We start from the raw sequence: 20,349 nt of genomic DNA, 5'->3' as shown, positions 1-20,349 counted from the left end.
AGTTCTTGTAGGACAGCTTGATATCCTCAAAGAATGTGCAAGCGCACTGTTGTGGTGAACAAAATCCTTGGGCTCAACTTTTCTGCCCTTTTTCTCATCAAAGCAGTTTTTGTTTTTCTTTAAACTTCTTCCTAGTAAGTCTCCATGATCACCTTGTGTCCGTCAAGAAAGTCATTCCAGATGACCCCTTTGGGGTCCCCCAAACCTTCTGAGCCTTGGATTTTGTTGGCCCAGTAAATCCCCTCAGAAGGCACTTTTGAGCAGAGTCTTTTATTGATTTTTTAAGGCACCCAACGGAGACTAAGACAAGAGAGAACTTACCTGCTCCCCTAAAGATTACCATCTTGGAGACCCCATGGGGTTCCCACTGAGCCCTACAGGTTTGCTGTGAGTCAGAAGCAACTGAACAGTCCCAGGAAGATGTTTTATCCACTGAATCAGCAGGCCTCAATCCATTCCCTGGTGATGGACGCTGAAGTTGTTCCCTTCCCTCGGTTTCAAGCCCTTTGGAAATAAACTTTCTAAACATTCAGTTCTTCTGCAAATATGTGTTTCTGTGGAAGTGAGCTCACTCTCTCCCAGGCGAGGCACAAGCTCAGTTGTATTCGGTATTGCAAAATTGCTCTACAACTTGATGTAATTGGCATACTTCCCAGACTCCCCTGCTCCAGACCCGGATGCCAGTAGGATGCATTCATGTGGAAGCGGGAAGGAGGTATGAGGAAGATGCCACGCTTCGGCTGCATCCACCCGCAAGGGCAGTTGGGAGCATTTATTGGCTCTCTGTTGCAGCATTGGCAGCGATCCCAGGCCCTGGTCCCTAGCTCTAGGCCTAGCGAGGCAGGGTTCTTATTGTTGAGAATCAAATAGGTGGCCCTGATCCTAGAAGAGACAACAGTTACGGTGATATCTATTGGGAATTATTCCTAAAAACTCAACCTGGAATCTGGTCAGTTAGTGCAATTTAATAACCTATAAGAAATCTCTTTCTATCTAAGCTTACTAGAGTGGTTGTTGTTCTATGAAACACCCTAACCATTCAATTAACTGTCTCTGTGGGGATGTTCCCCCAAATCAGGATGCACTATGTTTTTAATACCCCTTCCCTAAAGGTATTACAAATTTTTACAAAACCTATAGTTAGTTGGGTCGCCTTTTAAAAGCTTGGTGCATGCTTTAAAATGCCTTATTTTTGAAAGGGTAATGGCATGTGCACCCTTAAACTTTCAGAAGGCGCCGAAACATACGGAGTGGAATGCTGCAGAACCCCCTCACCCCGCTGTCCTTCAGCAGCCCGCTCCCCGGAGACAAGCTGTGTGTCAGCGCTTTCTGTGCGCTCACAGGCCTGCATGTGTACCTCATTTCTGAACATCAATGGTGTCACACTACATATATACGTACACAAGTTCTGGACTTTGCTTTTATGAGAATTAACAAAGGGTGTTGGGAGAGATAGCCTGAACCCTTAAACATGTGCTAAATATACAGGGGGGCTGCCAAAAGTTTGTGAAGAAATTGCCTTCTCTTTTGATTCCATTTCCCATGGACTTTCTGACACCCTTCATCGCTGTCGAGTTGAATTAGTAATTATTAAATATTCCTCTGTGTAACTGCCACCCAGAACAAGACACGGGACACCTCAGCAGTCCAGAAGCTTCCTGGTTGTCCCTTCTGAGTTCCTGGATACACACTGTTTGTCCTGCGGTTACCACGAGTCAGAGCCCGTTCAGTAGCTACTAGCGACGACAGTGTCGACATCGGTCAACATGGAGAATCGTTCGGTAACAGAATATGGTTTCTTTTGATGTGGTCTATTTCTTTGCTTGCTTATGTTTAAATGATCTAGCTCCTGCACATTCCTTGTTCAATTTATGTCTCAGCATCATTTACCATTGTCTCTTTTAACTGGTTACTGCTGTGACTTAGAAGGACGGTGGGTTTCTTAAAGAAAACCTGGTGCCGTGTTGAAAGCCCTGGTTTGCTGACTGAAAGGCCGGCAGAGTGTGACCTTGGGGTCACTGTGGGGTCTACCCATCCTGCCGGGTTTCCATGAGTTGAGATCAATTTGATGGCAAACGAAAACAACCGTATATGAACTTTGTGCTCACTCGCAGGATTGAATTATACTAGTTCTTCAGTTAATTCTCTTATTTCTTTCCCCCAGGTAAACACATCATATACAAAGAGTGAATGTTACATTTTTTCTCTGTTTTTGTCTCCTGTGTTGACCAGTCCTTCCAGAACCATATTAAATTATAGTAATAATTTTAAAAGCCCCGATTTATTTGAACTATGAAGCTGTGTGTATTCTTCCATCCTAACAAGTGAGGCTCCCCCCTAATAAGTTGGGGGGCAGCTGAGGCTATAGGGGACTGACGGTGACAAAGTCCATGATCTTTTAAAAAGTTTTAAACCATTTTTATTGATACATAATCCACGTGCCATATAATTCAGTAGTTGAAACATATTAAAGAATTGTGCGCTATCCCCACATTCGATTTCAGAACATTTGCCCAAGTTTTGTCCTCATTATTAGCTCCCCATTTCCCACCAACCTCCCCTGCCATGCCCCCAACACACTGACTGTCTCTATAGGTTTATCTATGTTGGATTTCACATAAAGAAAAACGTACACACACATACCCCAAACACATAAAAGACAAAACAAATAGACTCAACGAGGATAACAAAACAATGAAAAACCTTGGTTGGAGAGAGAACAGAGAATAAAAACTAGAATACATTTAAAATGAGTGAAGGGCAGAGCAGAGGGCAAGGTGTGAAATGTCAGCTTCATGGCACCTGTGTTAGTCCCCTCGGTCTGATTCCATCCCTGGTCCATGGTCAAGGGCATTCACCTGAGGCTTATTCCAAGCTCGGACTCTGCAAGTGGCTTTTGGGCTTTCACAGCAGGGCCTGTTTTGAAAAAGTGACTTGAACCTTGTCCCGTTGGCTAGGCTGGGCTATGGGGGAGGATTCTGCCTCACTCGGCTTCCTGTCTTACCACTTGGCCCGAGACAGTTCATGCAGAAGTCCAGTGAGTGCTGGAGATGAAGAAGAGGATGGGAGCTTTCGGAGCTCCCTATGGATTCTCGCGAGAGCCAAGGCCACCTGCCTGTGCACAGTGAGCTCTCTGGGGGCCTAGCCTCAGAGGCACTTGCAGTGACTCTGTTCTACTCCACTGGCAGATCGGGAGGCTGCTCGGCTACAGCAAAGAATAAGAGGTGAGAGAGCATTTGCATGCTCTTCCCCCTCCTGCAGTTTAAGTTTAGAATATTGCTATTTCTTTACTGTTAATAACATAACAACCTATTTATATTTATCGCCAATTCTCCTGTTGCGGGCCCCCTTCGCCTCTTCCCGGTCATCACGGAAACATTAGAGTAATACTCTTCTCTCAGTTAACCTTTCCTCCAGGATAGCTTATTTTTGAGAGGAAACATTTGATAAAGCTCAGAGTAATTTTAAATACATGATTTGCCATGTTAACACTTGTCACTTATCGTATGCACTTCCAGCCGACCTCCCTGCCATTCTGTTAACCTGCAGAGGCACCCTTCAAGCAAAGCCATTTGCAGTTGCCTTGTGAAAACTCTGCATTTAAATTGCTTTTCCTCTCTTCCCCAAATTTTCCATAACTATAAATAAATTTAATTACCATGCCAAGAAGTGTAAGCAAATCTTCTATTACATTTTTTAATCTTTTATCTCCTTGTCCCTCCACCAAACATACAGTTTATCAGGCTGCCTCTCTGCTTCCATTGGCTCCCAACTCACCCTCCCTGATAAAAAATGGTGTCTGCTTTCCCTTCTGTCCAATTGGGTTACAGTCCAGCTTGGCACACGAGTCCCTAGGCTGCAGACAGGGGTAATTCTGTCTCCTGTACAGGGGATCAGGATCTTAGTCTGCTTATCATGCCCTTTTGTGCCTCCCTCCCCTGGCAGCCGAATGGGGCTTATCCAGGGTAGAGTCCTCGTCACACCCCAAGCACATCTTTCCTTTTGGGACCATGAGGTTGGGGCCAAGCAGTCCCTTGCACAGGCACACCAGGCACAACTGAGCCTGAAGGCTGTGCTCTTCGGCCAAGAACATCCAAATGCACGGTTTCATTCATCCTGACTAAGCCCCCACAATGTAAGAACAGCAAGTACTTTCTTAGCCCTCCACACGCATCACGCACTGAAGAACTCACTGCCAGTTGAACTCTTGAGTCGATTCCAACTCACAGAGACCTGAGAGGACAGGGTCAGACCGGCCCTGTGGGATTCAAGACTGTCACTCATAACGAGAGGAGAAAGTCTCATCTTTCTCCCGGGCAACGGCTAGTGGTTTCAAACTGTGGACCTTTGGGTGCGTAGGCTAACGGGCAACCCACTATGCCACCAGGGCTCCTTTTAATGATGCAAACACAGGAATTTAAAATGGTCCTGCTACACACACACACACACACACACACACACACACACACACACCTATCCCTACCTCCAAAGCTTCTGCTCTGACTCCCAGTCTCTACCATCTCCTTCGTCAGAGCTAGAAACACAAGAGTGGGCATGGGCCTAACTACTCTCCTTTAGAACGAACTACTGAGGACCCAGCAGGTGTATCTGGGTCTGTGCCTTCTCCCTGCTTCAGCTCAAGACCCGGGGGTTGCTGGTTCTCTCCCTTGGTCAGCTCATCCCAAAGGTCCTGGCTGCGTCTCATGGGCTCAGCTTCCCAGACAGAGAATCAAAGAGTCCAGCCAAGGTGATGCTTTCCTATCCATGCCACCCAGATCACCTCCCTCCTTGAGCCCAGGCCTCAAGGGGGGTGATGGGCCTGACTGACTGCTCACATTGGTGTTCTGGCCCAAGGTGCTTGGGCCCTGGAGCTGGTCCTTGTAGAGCTGAGCAGGGCTTGCTGTTCAGATGGGAACAGGAAAACAAAGCAAGAGACAGAACTAGAAAGCCTGAAAAAGGTTTGGAAATTTTACTCGAAGTAGAGTGAGCCAGTGAGCGAGCGAGCGAGTGAGTGAGTGAGTGAGTGAGCGAGCGGGTGAGCGAGCGGGTGAGTGAGTGAGTTAACATTTGGACCTGTCTACATCTGTCTAGTAGCTGACTGGTTGCAGGCCTTGCATGGCATTCACTGGGTGGCATTCAGGAAAGCTGTCAAAACCGCTGCCTGCCCCCATGGCTAACAAAACAATGACAATAGCAGTTGCTGTGTCCCAGGGCCCCCTTTAAGAGCTTTCTATGTAATAACTCATTTAGTCCTTCTGCAGCCTGATGTGGGAGAGAATAGTGCTACCCACGGACAATTGAGAAAAAATTGAAGCCAAGGAAGGCAAGCAAATTATCTCAGTTCACTCAGCTACGTAAGTGGCGGAGTGAGGATTCCAAGCTGGGCTCTAGAGCCCAGGCTCTTTGCCATTGCACCAGGCGATGATGGTGTCAAGGCAACCTGTAAACCTAGGTTGGATGGGTTGGTTCATGTGGGATGACTCAGCTGCCAAGTATGAAAAAGTGCAAGCCACTTCCACAGTAAGGAGATTTCAAAGCAGGGCTTGTCGGTTTGTTGGCTCAGCAACATCACCAAGGCCCGGAGGCTTCCTACCTCCCAGCTCTGCATCAGCTGGGGTGCGTCTGTGTCCTCGGCTCTCTCTCCTGGGACAAAGGAAACGATTTGGCTTTAGGCGAGTGACCTCATCCTTCTGAAACTCTAGTTCTCTTTTTGGGAAAGAGCCGAGTGTACAGTCAAGGCTGTGCTGAGGAATTAAGGAGCAGTGAAGCCCCAGACTGCCTGTGCCTCTGCTGTCCTGTCCTTCCAGCTACCACCTCCTCCTGGCCCTTCCTTCACACCCATGGCGCCCATGGCATCCCCTTCATCGTCACCCTGATTCAGCACACTACACCTGCACTTGAACTTACTACAGGCATTTGCTAACAGTCTCAGGTCCCCAATCTTTAGTCCCTTCGGTTCATTGGCTGCATAACTCTTCAGCGGAACCATCCGGAAAAGCATTCTAGCCATCTTGCCCTTCTGCTGCTACAGGATTCAACCACTCTGTATTATGTGGGCCACCAGGACCCCCAAGACCTGGGTCTGTCCATCTCTCTAGCCTCCTGTTCTTGTGCCCAGCCGTCCATGCCCATCTTGAGATGTACTTTTCACCCTTGTTTACACATCCACCTTGACCTGAAATGTTGTTTCTTCTTTCCCGGCAAACAAATAAATGCAGACAAACTAGGAGAGGTTGGCTTTCGAGTCAGAGGGGCCTGGGTTCTCATCTCAGCTCTACCACTAACCAGCAGAGAGACCTCAGGCAAGCAGCTTTGCTGCATCAATCTCCAGTTCCTGAAAGCTCCACAGTTGTTTGCTGGGTTGTGAGAGTTGATCATTAAGAGCATGCAAGGAACATGCATGGGACAGTGCCCTGATTCCAGGAGGTTCTCAACGGCTGTTACTTTTTGCACCTCATACATCTCAGCTTGTGTTTCATTTCCCATAGGAACATTTCCCTTGGCTAGAGTGGCCTTGTCCCGTCTTCATTTCTACCTAGAACCCTTTGGCCTATTCCAGAAGGATCTGCACCACATTCTTTGTAATCATTGGTTCAGTGTTCAGGGATGTCGTAGCTTTTTTCTAAAGAAACAGAACCAGAGATAGATAGATGACAGATGGCCCATAGATTGATTGATTGATACATAAAGGAATCGATTCAGGCAATTAAAGGAGGTTGGTAAGTCCAAGATGCGTAAGTAAGGATCTTCAGCAGGCTGTGCCCCCAAATCTGGAGCTCAGGCAATGGAAAGAATGAGAACTATCTGGAGAAATATCTGTTAATAATCTGGAGGCAGAAGGACCCTGAGGAAAAACTCCCGTGCTTGCTTTTAAGGGCTTCGCCGGTTGACCAGGGCCCACCCACTTTCCGGGAGGTCATCTGCTTTGCTTAAGGTCCACTGACTGAATAGCACACAGCTACTCCATCACAGCAACTAGACGAGTGTTTGGCCAAATAACGGGGCACCGCCGCCTAGCCAAGTGGACATATGAAAAGCACTGCAGGCACATAACCGCATCCTGGAGCAATGAGCAACCTCCTGGAAAATTACCCAGTTTCCAACCTCATGCCAGGACCTGGCCCGAAAGGGACTTCTCCAGAAAGGCCTCAGAGTCAGGGCTGGATCTAGGGATGGATGTTCATTAGGTGTAACAAGCCAGATTCCTAGCCATCCGTGGCCCCTGGATAATCTAGTTGGCCCCCAGCCATGGCTGGTGACCAAATTTGTCCTCCGTCCCCAAGGACAGCCAAGACTGGAAGGGAACTGACGTAAACATACACACAAATGCTCACAATCCTTTCCATTTCTCCTTTGCTCTGCTGCACAGAAAGTGGCCCGACAGGGGCATCGTATGTCTAAGATAGCTCTCAAGTCAATTTGTTGGTCTCGTTTTCAGATGCGGCCAGCCCTGATGCCCAGGACCAGGCCTAGAGAAAGTTCTCGGGGGAGGGGTGGAGCAGAGAGGTTCTGGTCGAGGTGAATAGGGGTCAGATGATTGGATGACTTCCTGAAAACAGTCTTCGTGTCCAGAACTTTTTTCTCCTGAGCCCGTGGACCAGGCAAGAATCTGGCTTACCTACCCTCCTCCCCCGCGCCGAGCCCACTCCATTTTTATATTGCTCCGAGGTTAATAGCCATGTCGTGTGGGGTCATAGAAGACATCTGTGTCTCAGATAATATGCTTACGGTGATTACCACACATAATTGACTGACCTCCCCTCATTCTTTCTCTGCTGCAGGCCGTGGCTGATAGGATGAAGCAGGCCACAAGAGTTTATTTTCCATCACACACCATTGTGCTGCTGAGCAAATATTTTAGCAAGCTTTGAATGAACCACTTTTTCAGGCTCTAAAATTTCAGAGGTAAAATAGGAAGCCATGACCAAACTAATAATATTAGATTTTAAATCAGCCGTGGGTCATCCGACTCAGAGTATGCTTGTGGGTCTCCTGGAAAACCAGGTTTGGGGCATATGAACACCCCAGGATTCTTTTCCAGTCTCCCCAAAGTCTATTCTCTTCGTTTTGCTCTTGGGGTGGGTGGGGATTAGAGAGTCTTGGTATTGAGTGCCTGGTGTCTTGAGGGAGGGTCCAAGCAGCCCTTGGGTGCCCAGACAATGCAAGTCCCACAGGGTAATGGGAGCACAGACCTTTAGTCGCCTCATCCACCCTGCCACTGGCCACCTGAGACTCAACCACCAGCCCCTGCATCCCTCCGCCTCTCCCAGGGCCACAGAGCTTTACAGAGGTCCCGGGAGTACTCAGCCTTCCTTCGGCAAAGACAACTGAGATTCCTGATCCCAGAAAGAATGGAAAGCTGGGAGAGTAAAACGAAAATACATTTTTTTTAAAAAAGCAAAAAGAAAAGAAAATCCCCCAAGCAAACTTCAAAATGTTACATGAAGATTTTAAAACTTTTTAATAATGTTTTACCATAGCTCTATTCCATCTATCTAGCAATTAATCCATCAGTCTCTGCATAATACACACCTACAGGAAATGGGATCACACTCCTCGGGCTGGGTCCCACTGTGAATTACTAATGTGTTAACACCAGGGAATTCCAAGCGACTTTGGCTTTCAGCAGTGGCTCCTCTCACCCAAACCAGGGCCGTCTGTCATGGAGGACACAGTTGGGGCCAGGTGGTGGTGTCCCAGCCCCAGAGGGTCACCCAGGTTCAAATGCTCAACGGCATCCCCCCTCCCCCGCCGCCGAACCCAGATTGATTATCTCAGTAGCCGTACTGATGGCTCTCATCGGCTTCCCAACCCCCAACAGGGCTGTGCCCCTGTGTGTGTGGGGGGGGGGGCAGTGTCAACAAGGAAGTGTTCCTGCCTCAGTTTATCACACAAGTGCCACTCCAGAATCGTCTTCCTCTGAACAATCACTTGAATTGGGTTCCAGTTGCCTATTCAGGAGACCCACCTGGAATCATCGGTTCACCACCATCTCGCCTAAGTCATCCACACCTTCCATTGGCGGGAGAGGGACCAGGGAGAATCGGGGTGGGGATGGGGAGACAAGGGAGGCAGCTTGCAACCCGCCTAACAGAAAAATTAAACATATTCTAAACATATGGGTGATCTTTAGAAAAATCTCAGCATCACTTCATAATGATAGACTACAAGTTTTAATTAACTCAAGCTCTGTAAATCATAATGCCTTATTAAAATGCAATTAATTCTTTGATGAAAAAACAAAAAGCACAAGTATTTACAACAAAAACACAAGTAGAATAATTACAAATATCATGTACCCATTTCTTTTATTTGGGTGTCACTTCTGGTGTCGCCTGCTCCCTTCATTAATTCAAACACACTCATTATCTCCCATCCACAGCAGCGTGAGTGACAGTGGCCACCAAACACACAGCACTATATCCTATTGATTTCCGCAAATCCCGAACAATGCCATTTGCATGCTTGTTTCTGTAATAATAAAGATATGCCATTCAGAATTAAAGCCTGGCCAGGCTAGTGGCAGCTAATTGTGCTGTATGTAATGAGTGCAATTTCAATTTGATATCACCCTCAGCTTTTCTTGCCGTACTCGCTAAGTACTTTCAAGTCTTTGTGGGGAAATAATTGATTTTTTTGTGCTGTGGGCACAAGAAAATTATTATGATCTTTTGAATAATGCCAAAGAAAAGACCATGAATGATTTAAATTGGTATATGAAGAAGGCTTCGCCATGGACCACGGCTTGAGTGACATCCTGCTAATGCAGTATCTAGATTAGCCGTTTTTTTAAGGGGGCCGCTAATACAAAACTGGTAAAACAGAACAGGTCGCCACTGGGATGGGTGTGGGGGTGGGCTGGGGCGGTGGAGTGGTGGGGGTGAGGGGTGCCGCTCTATCTTGTCTGTTACCGGGCAGGACCAACACTTCGGGACTAGGAGGCACAACCCGTTCCAGCCACTGCCTGGCCCTCACCGCGGAGGGCATGTTTCTGTTTGGACGGATCCATCACAGGGCGCATTGGAAAGGCGGATGGTGCAAGACCGAGGTGGGATGGTGAGATCCACCTGAAGTCGGGAAGGTCCCCTGTCTGGGATATGAAAGTGAGTTAGCACCATTGTCTGGTATTCCTCTCCAGGAAGAAGTTGGGCGAAGGCGCTCAAGGTGTTACCTTGTGTATTCTTAATCTTCCCATGGGGAATAAGTGCCCGATCCTGCGGTGAGTATCGCTTTGGTCTGGCAGACGAGCGACCATTCCCCCCTTTTAACCTGGGGTGATAACCCGGAAGGGAATCTAAACCCCAAACAGGTGTTCTTGGTGCCTCTGCAACCTCAAGGTTGTCAACTCAACCAGGACCCCCCAGGGCCCTCTCCATTACCACCCACCCCGCCTCCCCAGAGTGACAGCCTGGCCTGATGGAAGATGGAAGATGGAAGGATGGATCGCCGCCGGAAGCCACAATTCCACCTTAAACTGCACCCACCTTCCAAATCTCGTTCTTCGGAGGAGGGAGTGTTGTTAATTTAGTTGGTCATAACTAAATAGTTTCTAATCTGGAGCAGGAGGCTGCTGGGAATATTGGACAGTTTAAAGGTTAATCACCATCGCCTGGTTACACAAGTGAGGCAGAACTAATTCCCCCAAAGGCAAATGGCTTGCAGTTTTATCAGCAGTGCAGATTAGAAGTGTTAATATACAGAGCAGAATGGACGCTTAAGGGCCGGTTTTCCCCTTATCGGCAAACTTTGCAACAGAACTCCGCTCCGGCACAACCTCTGCACTTCTATAATAAGACCCCTTATTTTGCCTCTCGAGCAGAACTATCAAACAATCCTGTCCACGCCACTGCCACCAAAATCAGGGTATTACAGACCACGGCTAATTGGAAGATCACTATAATGAAAGAAGAGATAAAATACTTTGGCTGTCGGCCTGAAATGTGGATCAACACAACATAGGAAGCTATCTTGCTATGTCACATTCGGAGAGATTTACATAAACAAGAAACTCAGTCGGGCCGCTCCCCCAAATACATCTTTGTTTACCATAAATGCAACCCGACTAGAGGAGGCCGGAGAGGTGCTTTCCATAGGGCATGTGATTAGGCCAGCGGCTTCTGCAACTGCGCAGGGGAGCGGGGACTGTGTGTATTTCCTCTCTTGCAATCAGCAGGGAGAAAATGGTTTTTAATGTTCTCCACGCTTCCTATATCATAGATATTTAAATATTTGGACCTCTCAATATGCTAAAACGCTTGCACTCGCTGCATAAATTGGCTCCCATGTTTCTGCTCCAGCTGCAGGTGCCCTTCTGCGAGCGGCTTGGGGTGGAGAATGGAGGCTGTGGATGGGGAGGGAGAAAGGGCTCCCGGCCTGGCACCCAAGATGAGTGCCTTGTGTGGGTTTGCCTCTGGGGACAGGGTGGAAGGGGGTGAGGGGTGCAGGTGTGGGAGGGGTATTTTGTGTAAGACAGCAAAACCAGAGACAGTCACCCTACTGTTAAGGAGACTGCCCGGATGCCTTGATAGGCATCTCTTGCTAGACTAAGACTAAAATGCCAAGCACACAAGGAAGAGCCTTGCTGGGGGCTGGGCACTAGAGCAGGTCCATCCAGGTGATGCACCTGGACCCAGATTGTTCCCCCCGCCGTCCCCAAGCCGTGCCCAGCAGCCTGGATGAACCCACTTCCCTTGTCTTGCTCCAGGTTTGTCCGCTTCTGGCCGATAGCTCCACAAAGCCCAGAGATAGCTGAAGCACGGGGGTTGGCATTAAGGTGGGGCATCCAGCCAGTAGTAATAGGTTTTAAACGTGGACACCCCTGGCAGAAGGAAGCCAGGCGTTTCCTCTGAATGGCTCATGACACATGAAAGAGTCTTCCAATCAGATACTACCCAGACTCTCGGTGACCCTACACACAATGGCACCTAGTGCTCCCTGGGGTTGTGTCACACCCCATGTCGGGGTATCCCTGGGGCTTTGTGAAGTACATTGTGCCCCCTTTCTTCCCAGCCCATGTGATTCTGGAAGCTGTGCAGCATGGTAGCAAGATGCAAACCTCCCCTGACGCCCAAGCGGCGCCTGCGCATCAGGGGCAGGTGCTGGGAATCGAACCCCATTCTCCCTGCTGGCAGGTGAATTCTACCACCGCACCATGAACTTCTCCTTCCGGCATAACATTTCCCCAATGACTAAAGCAGGCAGCATACAGCTGTGGAGTGCCTTTGATGTTGCCAAGGGCCAGGGCTGCTTACCAGGCGCTAAGGAGCTTCACGGGGGAAGACAGAGCCGGACTGACACCTATGAGGTGAGCGGGCACAAAATAAAAGGGGAAATGTGACATGAAGCTTGGCTAAATGTCACCTACCTAGTTCAGGCAAGAAAGACACGCATTGCGCCACCCTTTCATACCGTTCCTTATGTGGTGGTGACCCCTCAACCATCACATTATTTTTGTTGCGACTTCATCACTGTCATTTTGCTGCTGTGATGAATCAGGCAACTCCTGGGAAAGGGTCGCTTGACCCCCAAAGGGGTCGCGACCCACAGGTTGAGAACCGCTGCATTGGCAGTTGGGGGTGGGGCTAGGGAGGGGGAGGCAACTGGTTACTAAAGTGCTCTGCAGAGCCTTTGTGGAGGAGGGGCTTGGGCTGGGCTCCTTTCCCTGTTGAATGACCCCTTCAATGAGTGTGTTGATGAGGCCCCTGCAGTCTTCCAGAGACCCAGAAGGTGAAGGTAAGAGAAGCGAGGCCCCCCAGTGTTATGGGACTCACAGAGAGGGGTGAGCAAGAGGGACCCACACGTAACCAAAGAACCCTGTCTTCGCTTCCTCAGACTGCATGCGGGACAAAGTGCCACAACTAGGTAGCTTTGAACTACAGAAACGTAGTGCCTCACAGTTCTGCACACTAGAAGTTCAGGGTGCCCATCCAACTACGCTCTCATCAAAATCTCTAGGAAAAGGTGCCTCTTGCCTCTCCCAGCTTCATGGGAACTCCAGGAATTCCTTGGCTTGCGGGTGCATTTTTCATGGCTGTCATTTGTCTCTGTTCCCTGGGTCTCTTCTTTTCTGGAAGAAGGGCTGCAGTCAGATTGGATTAGGTCCCACCCTACTCCAAGGTGACCTCATGTTAACGGCCAACAGCTTCAAAGACTATTTCCAAACAAGGTCCCAGGGGTTCAAACTTCAACATCCCTTGGGGCTGGGGGGCAGGAAGCATGATCCAATCTGTAGCAAGCCCCAAGACATCAGGCCCTTGGCATGCTCACATTTAATCTGTGACACTGGAGCTCACGCGACGTGCCAGTGTGAAGGGCCATGCCCTGAAACCGCCTGTGCAGAATGGTGGGTGCAGGGACCGGATAAGAAGGAAGGCTCCTTGCTGATGGATGCAGAAGGCCAACCGCAAGCAGAGCTGGGGGGAAAGGACACCCAGGGAAGATCTTTAAAAGGGGCAAATTCACAGCACAGTCATTTAATGAGAAGAGAAAGAAAACTGGGGGAGAGAGAGAGAGAGCACACTTACAAGAACCGAGCCCCTGAGGACAGGAGGGTGCTACCATCCAGAACATAGTGGAGAGTAACGGGCGCAACACATCATCATTTGCCCGGGACTTCCGAGTTTCTGCAGTGACAGTCTCACCTCACAGGAACCCCCTCGGTCCTAACTCAATCAGGACAGTCCACCACCCTTGTGGCGAGTCAGCCTTAGAAAACCGGCGAGGGGGGCTGAAGGATGGGCAGAGTAGATGATGGGGAGGTGGGTGGGTGGGTGGATTGGGTGAGGCGATAAAAAGGTGGCTCTCCCGGAGGCAATTTAAGAGAAGTCTTGTATTAACTGAGAGGAATGAGGAAGGAGGGTGGGAGGCTTCAGGAGAGAGGAAGAGGTGGGAAATAAATGTCTTGAAAGAGAGGGAGGGGTTTTTGGACAGTGCCCAGTGCTCACTTTAGATCTGGCTCATGCACTGCAGGTGGAGCCAGTAGGCAGGGTCAGGTGCTTTTCGCCAGTCATGTCCCACTGTTGATGTGAAAAGATGGAGGAGGAGGAGGAGGACATTCATCCAGATCACAGGAACCTGGGTGGGGAACCTGAGGCCCCAGAGCTAATTAAGTGAGTCTCAGGAATGCACATTCAAATGCACGCTCCTGTGAGAGCCCAGGGGACCTGCCTCCTGTCTAGCTCTAGCAGCGCTTGCTTTCTGTCTTCCCGGAAGAGGCCCTCCAGTCTCACTAGCCCCTTGGCCAAAGGTGTTTCCCTGTTCTTCAGAACCCCTGTCCTCCCTACCCCTGTGGGCTGGCAGGCTGTGCTAGGCAGCAAGGAGGAGGCAGGGCTGCCCAGGCAGGCATTTGACAGAGGGGCATCCAGGGCCAAGGGACAGCCAATTGGCAAGCAGCAACCACAGGCAGGAGGACCTGGGGAACTTCTCCCTATGGATAGGGACAGCAGTCTGCCAAGGAGTTTAATCTCATGTGCCTATGAAGCCATCCAAACATATAATTATGCAATTTCATTCTTCAAACCGTGCAGAGAAGATGAAATGGCAGCCTGCTCCCTCTCTGCTGTGCCCCCGGCTCCCAGAGGGGTGGAGAGAGATCAACCAGTCTTTCTCTAACTCTCTAGCACCGCCTTGGCCATCACCTGTGCTGCTTGTGGGGAGAGAAGGCCCAGAGAGCTCAGGAGCATTACCCAGGGCAAAGCGCAGCTGTGGTTGAGTAGCAGGCATGCGTCTTTGCTATCTAAGGTCGCCGTACAAAATATTGCAATGTGGGTGGCTTTGATTGTCGTTGTTTTTGCTAGCTGCCTCTGAGTCGATTCCAATGGCAGAGTAGAGCTGCTCCCGAGGGGTTGGGAACCTGATTGCCTGAATTCACTTCTGAGATACCGCTGGATTGGTCTAAACCATGAACTTCTCTCTTGGGAGTCTAGCACTGAACTCTTGGCACCTTCCTGGGTCTCCTGAGGGTGGCCTTCAAGAACAAACATTTATTTTTTCATAGTGCTGGTCATGTCTAAGTCAAGACCTTGGCTATGCCAATTTCTTCTGCGGGCCCCTTTCCCACTTTCTGGTGACTGCAGGCAATGCTTACTAAATTCCCTTGCTGCTTATAGATGCACCTGCATCCATGGTTGCGTGGGATCTTACCCCTGTGTTCCTATTTCTCTTTGTTTCTACTCCCCTTTGTCAGTTCAGAAGGGATCAGGTTTAGGACCCACCCTATACCAGTATGACCCCATTCATAGCAACAGGGAACCTTATTTCGAAGCAGGGTGATATTCATAGGTACATGGGTTAAGACATTCGGGAGCAACACATTTCAACCCATAACAGGATTTAGTAACAGTCGACATATACTGAGCACCTAGAGTGGTTGTGGTACTGTGCTGGGGGCTCAGGGATACACAAGTTGTACAAAGTGTGTGGGAAGGGAGAAGTGGGACTGGTGTTCAGAGAAACAATCATGGCTTTGGAGCTCTGAAGCATGGCAGAGTATGCAGGAGCCCTGGCAGTCCAGTTGGGCTGGATCATGTTGTGTTCCCAAGGGACCAGGCTAGAGAGATGGGCAGAGATCAGAAGAAGAGGCTTGTCTACCAAGCATAAGACCCAGGTTTGTCCTTCTGATGACCAGAGCAATGATAGGGTTGGACTTGGATTTGTGCGTTTGTGTGACCAGTGGAGCAGACATGGCAGTGAGACTAGAGGAAGAAGATTGGAAGTGGGGAGCGTATTAGGGTGTTAGAGAGTTGAGAAAAGGGGACCATGATAAATGCTTGGGCTGAAGGAGAAATGGGCCAAGAATGAGTATTCCATTTATGGCTGGGCAACTGGGCTCAAGAAGACCCAAATCAAACACACCGCCCCGGAGTTGATTCTGATGTTCAGCCACCCTACGTGGGGTTTCTGATGTGCTAAACCGTGATGGGAGCAGATAAGCTCGCATTTCTCCCTTGGAGAAATGGCTAGTGGGTTTGAACTACCAATCTTTTGGTTAGCATAAGTCAATACAAGATGACATTCCAATTTGGTGGTCTGGTAATGGATCTCGAATGGGAAACAGATTGGTGAGTCATTATTGTTCTCAGAGGGAGCAGAAACTGTGGCCCAAGGTGGGAGTGTTCAGGGGAGTATAAATTGAATAGGGAAGAGAGTTACAACCTAAGGGACCAACAAGGGCCGAAATGTGAGCGAGAAGGGGAGTCCGCACGGAAGACAGTTACAGAGCGGTAAGGAAAGAAAGCAGGCTGCCAGAAGAGTGCCCGAGAGGGGAGATGGTGAGAGAAGATGAGGACGGACCGGCAGTGACTTAGATTTGGTGGAAGTCTGGAGTATTGGTGTTGTAGGGGTTACACACGGAGCGGTTACATACAGTGGTTCAAACACTCTGGCCTCTCCAAGGAAGAAAGAGGAGGCTATGTGCTTCCATAAAGATCTAAGATCTCTGAAACCCAAAGGGGAGGTCAACTCTGTCTTGTGAGTGTTAGGTGTTGGAGTGAACTCAACGGCAGTGGGTTGGTGGTTTGGTTTTAGTCTAGACCTGGGTCAGCAAACTACAGCTCTTGAACCAGGTATAGCTTTTTGGGACATACATGTGGCTCTGATGTAAAATTGGAAAATATTAAAGATATTATTCAGCTAATGGTGATTTCATTTGTTTAAAATATATATTTATGGCTCTAGAATAATTTTTAATCTGTTGTGAGTGACAAGATTGACTCTTCCGTCTCACAATGTGCTGTCTCTGGGGCCGGGGGATTTCGGTGGAGGTCGGGGGTGGGTGAAAGTGGGAGTTAGAGGGGAGTGATTGAGTGAGGGACGGGGGTTAGTGAGGAAAGGAAAAGAGAAAATGTTGTGAACATTTGGCTAGAACCCTGACTGCAATGAAAGGAGGCAAGCAGTTGGAGGAAGTTAAGAATCAAGGAAGGATGTGATTTTCTTTTCTTTTGTTTTTCTAAAAAGACATTCTTTTTCCTACTAGTCTTTAAAAGCCAAGGTCCAGGATTCTGGTCCCAGGTCGAGTCACGGGATCCATCTGAGTGAGTCCTCATGTAGCGTATACAGAGCCAGACCCTGCCTTGACTTTGCTGCTTTCCTCCCCACCTCCTGCCTTGCTTGTCTCCCAGCCTAGGGACTCCACTCTCTGCCAACCTCTTTGCAGATTCCAGTTGCTCATTTGCCCAGATTTCCATGTGTAGCCTGTCCCTGATTTCATTTCGTGCCCGCAACTGGCTCTGTCCCTCAAGTGCCTGTTCCACTCAATGGGGACTGTTCCAGGGCAAATTCCAACCTCCTCGAACTGCCTGTCCTGACACAGTGGACGGGGTCGTGGTCTGAGCCAGAATGGAATGGTTGTAAGCAACAGAAATTAAACGGAAAAGGCTGATGCTAGAAGGATATCGGAGCAGCTTATTCAATGAAAATAAAGACAGGCGTCTAGGGAACTGAAGGTGGTAAATGAAGAAGCCACAGAGAGCTCAGAATCTTTTCTTTCCTTCCCTCTCATTCCCTTTTTAATTCTCCCCATCCCCGCTTCTCATCCCCCCTCCCCCCCATCCTTAGCCACTCTTTCCTGGTCTGCTTTGTTCTCTTTGAAGGGCATCTTGCCCTGCTTCCTCTGAATTGCCACAGCCACCCTGCCTTTTGGCTTGCATGTGGCTCATATTTGCATTAAGTCTAATGACCATTGTATTCAGGCTTAATCTCAAATGCCCACTACCAAATCTTCCTAGTTTGAAAATGCAAGGAAGAGAATCTGATGGCATGAACTCCCGAGGCTTGTCTATGTTTCTCCTAGGCCAGGTGATTAGGCCTCACCCCATCTGCCTTGCTAGAGGGGAGGTTGCTGTTGGTTTCAGTTGTCATCAAGCCAGTTCCACCCGTAGCGACCGTAAAGTACAACAGAAAGAAACACTGAGGGAAGGCAGGATAGCATAAGGCAAACCACAACTTTCTGAACCTGTTCTTGATCAAGCCTCTGGCAGATCCCCTCTGGCCACAGGCAAGGGAGTCAACAGCTTTCCTCGCAGACCGAGATGATTGGAAACTTGATATGGTATGCTGCTTGCTCAGTCGACCTCCCTCTTGACCCAACCTGAATTTGCCCTAGGCTTAAATCCTTCTCCCTTGTTCCACAACAGAAATTTCTTCTCTGGCTTTTAAAATATTGTGGGTGGTCTTTTCTTTCTTACTCTTTATTTTTTATTATTATATTCTTCTTTCTGTTGCTTTTTGTTTTGTTTTATTATGGTTTCTGTTACTTCTCCCAGTTTATAAAGCACAGAGACAATAACTGATGTAATGGTTTATCGGGGACAGGGATTGGGGAGATGGGGAGGGTGTGGAGAATTGGGGAGTAATCAACAAATTCAGCAGGGGCAAGGGAAACACCAGAACTAATTGTGATGATGTGTGTACAGCTCTTTTGGAAAGCAACTTATCAAAGTGCATGATATGTGAAGTTTATATCCAGAAAACGACTGAAGAAGAGATCAAAGTTGACCGTGGATGAAAGGGGAAGAGTTTTTGCTTATATTAATGGTGGTGGGATAAGTTGGAAAACAATATCAATAATGGTCGCACAACATGAAGTGTATAATCAAAGGCACTGAATTATACATGTAGAAGTTGTTGAACTAGAGAATGTTTTAATGTGTATATTTTTGCCATAATTAAAAAATAGTACTAAACCTGTTCTTTCAGAGGGTCTATGACAGAACTTCGTTTCCATAGAGGGAAAAACCAAACCAGACATTTATTGTGGACCATGAGGAATCCCCCTGATTGTTGCTAGGGATCTTTATTCCACTTATGTTGCCTCATTTCCTAAAGGAGAGTGTGGGTGAGATGGTTAAGGTTTACTGTGCCAATCTGGCCGATAAACACATGTGGGCTCAATTGAAGGGTGGAGAGATAAATGGCTTGGTGAGCCTCACTTTTCTGGTTCTTGGGTCTCTTGCTCTCTGATGGCCAGGCCAGGGTGCAACTACCGTAGTCAGTTCTCTGCTTCAGCTGGCAAGGCTCACTTCCTGCAAGACATCCCTGAGGAGAAGCCACATGGACCTAACCCGATGCAGCCCTGGGAGCTGGAGCAGCCGTGTGGAGACCCTTGCCAGCGCTGAAATGCTTACACGATCACTGATTCAGCTTTCCTCCTGCAGTCAGTGTCATTGCGTGTGTTTTGTGAGATTGAGGAGAACTTTGTGGATTGGTGCTGTACATATGGGCTAATGTTAGACTTATGGGCTTGGACAGCACGGGGTTGGGATGCTTTCTGAATGTACACTTACCCTTTATATAAAACTCTCTCTCTTATATACATACGAGCTTCTGTGGATTTGTTTCTCTAATGTACAGACTGACACAGTGGGCAAGTTGTTTCAGAGACTTGATTTTTGAGACAAAAATTCAGCCCTCTAGCCCTTCTTTCTTCTGGAGAGGGATAGAATTGGCGACCACTTTCTCCTTCACAGAAGCCTTGAGTAGGTTGAGACTGGGAATACCCAGAAAGCAATTTCAAAACTGCTATAGCACAGAGATGAGATTAACCTCATCAAGAATTTCATTTTGTGTGCATGTACAATCAATGCTCGTGGAAGAAGCAGTCAAGAAACCAGATGACAGGTTGCTTCGGGCAGAGCTGCGGCACAAGACCTTTTTAATGTTGGGAAGAGCAAGACGCTCACTTTGAGGACTACAGTGTGCCTGATCCAAGCACACAAGTGTTTTCAGCTGTCTTACATGCTTGTAAAAGTTGGATATTGAATAAGGAAGACCAAAGAGGAATTGATGCATGTGAATTATGGTATGGGAAGAGCATGTGGGAAGTAACACGGACTGCCAGATGAACAAACAAATATGTTTTGGAAGAAGTATAGCCAGAATGCTCCTTAGAAGCAAGGCTAGGGAGATTTTGTCTCACGTACTTTGGATATATGATAAGGAGAGACCCGTCACTGGAAAAGGACATCCTGCTTGGTAAAGGAAAGGGCAGTGAAAAGGGAAGGCCCTTGACAAGATGGGGTGCCACAGTGGCTATCCCAATCGTTGTGAGGCTGGCACAGGGCCAGGCAGTGTGCTGTTCCCTCGAACACAGGGTCACTGGGAACTGGAACTGACGATGGCATCCAACAAAAGAGCCAATCTAGGGAGACAGAGAGGGGAGTCCGTGCTGGCCAACAGGCAGAAAGAAGGCCTTGTGGGATCTTTCCATGTCAAGGTAGGCGGATCTCAAAACAGCAGAGATTAGGGTGGTCCAGCCCTAGGCAGGAGATGAATCAGGTCCTATCTCAAAGCCACCTTCAGTTCTTCCCTTACCATCAGGCCCGGGATTGCTGGTGGGAGAGGAAACACCTTCCT

Source organism: Tenrec ecaudatus, chromosome 17 (genome assembly GCF_050624435.1).
Source record: "Tenrec ecaudatus isolate mTenEca1 chromosome 17, mTenEca1.hap1, whole genome shotgun sequence".
In the NCBI taxonomy this organism is placed as follows: domain Eukaryota; kingdom Metazoa; phylum Chordata; class Mammalia; order Afrosoricida; family Tenrecidae; genus Tenrec; species Tenrec ecaudatus.
This window is presented reverse-complemented; position numbering follows the sequence as displayed.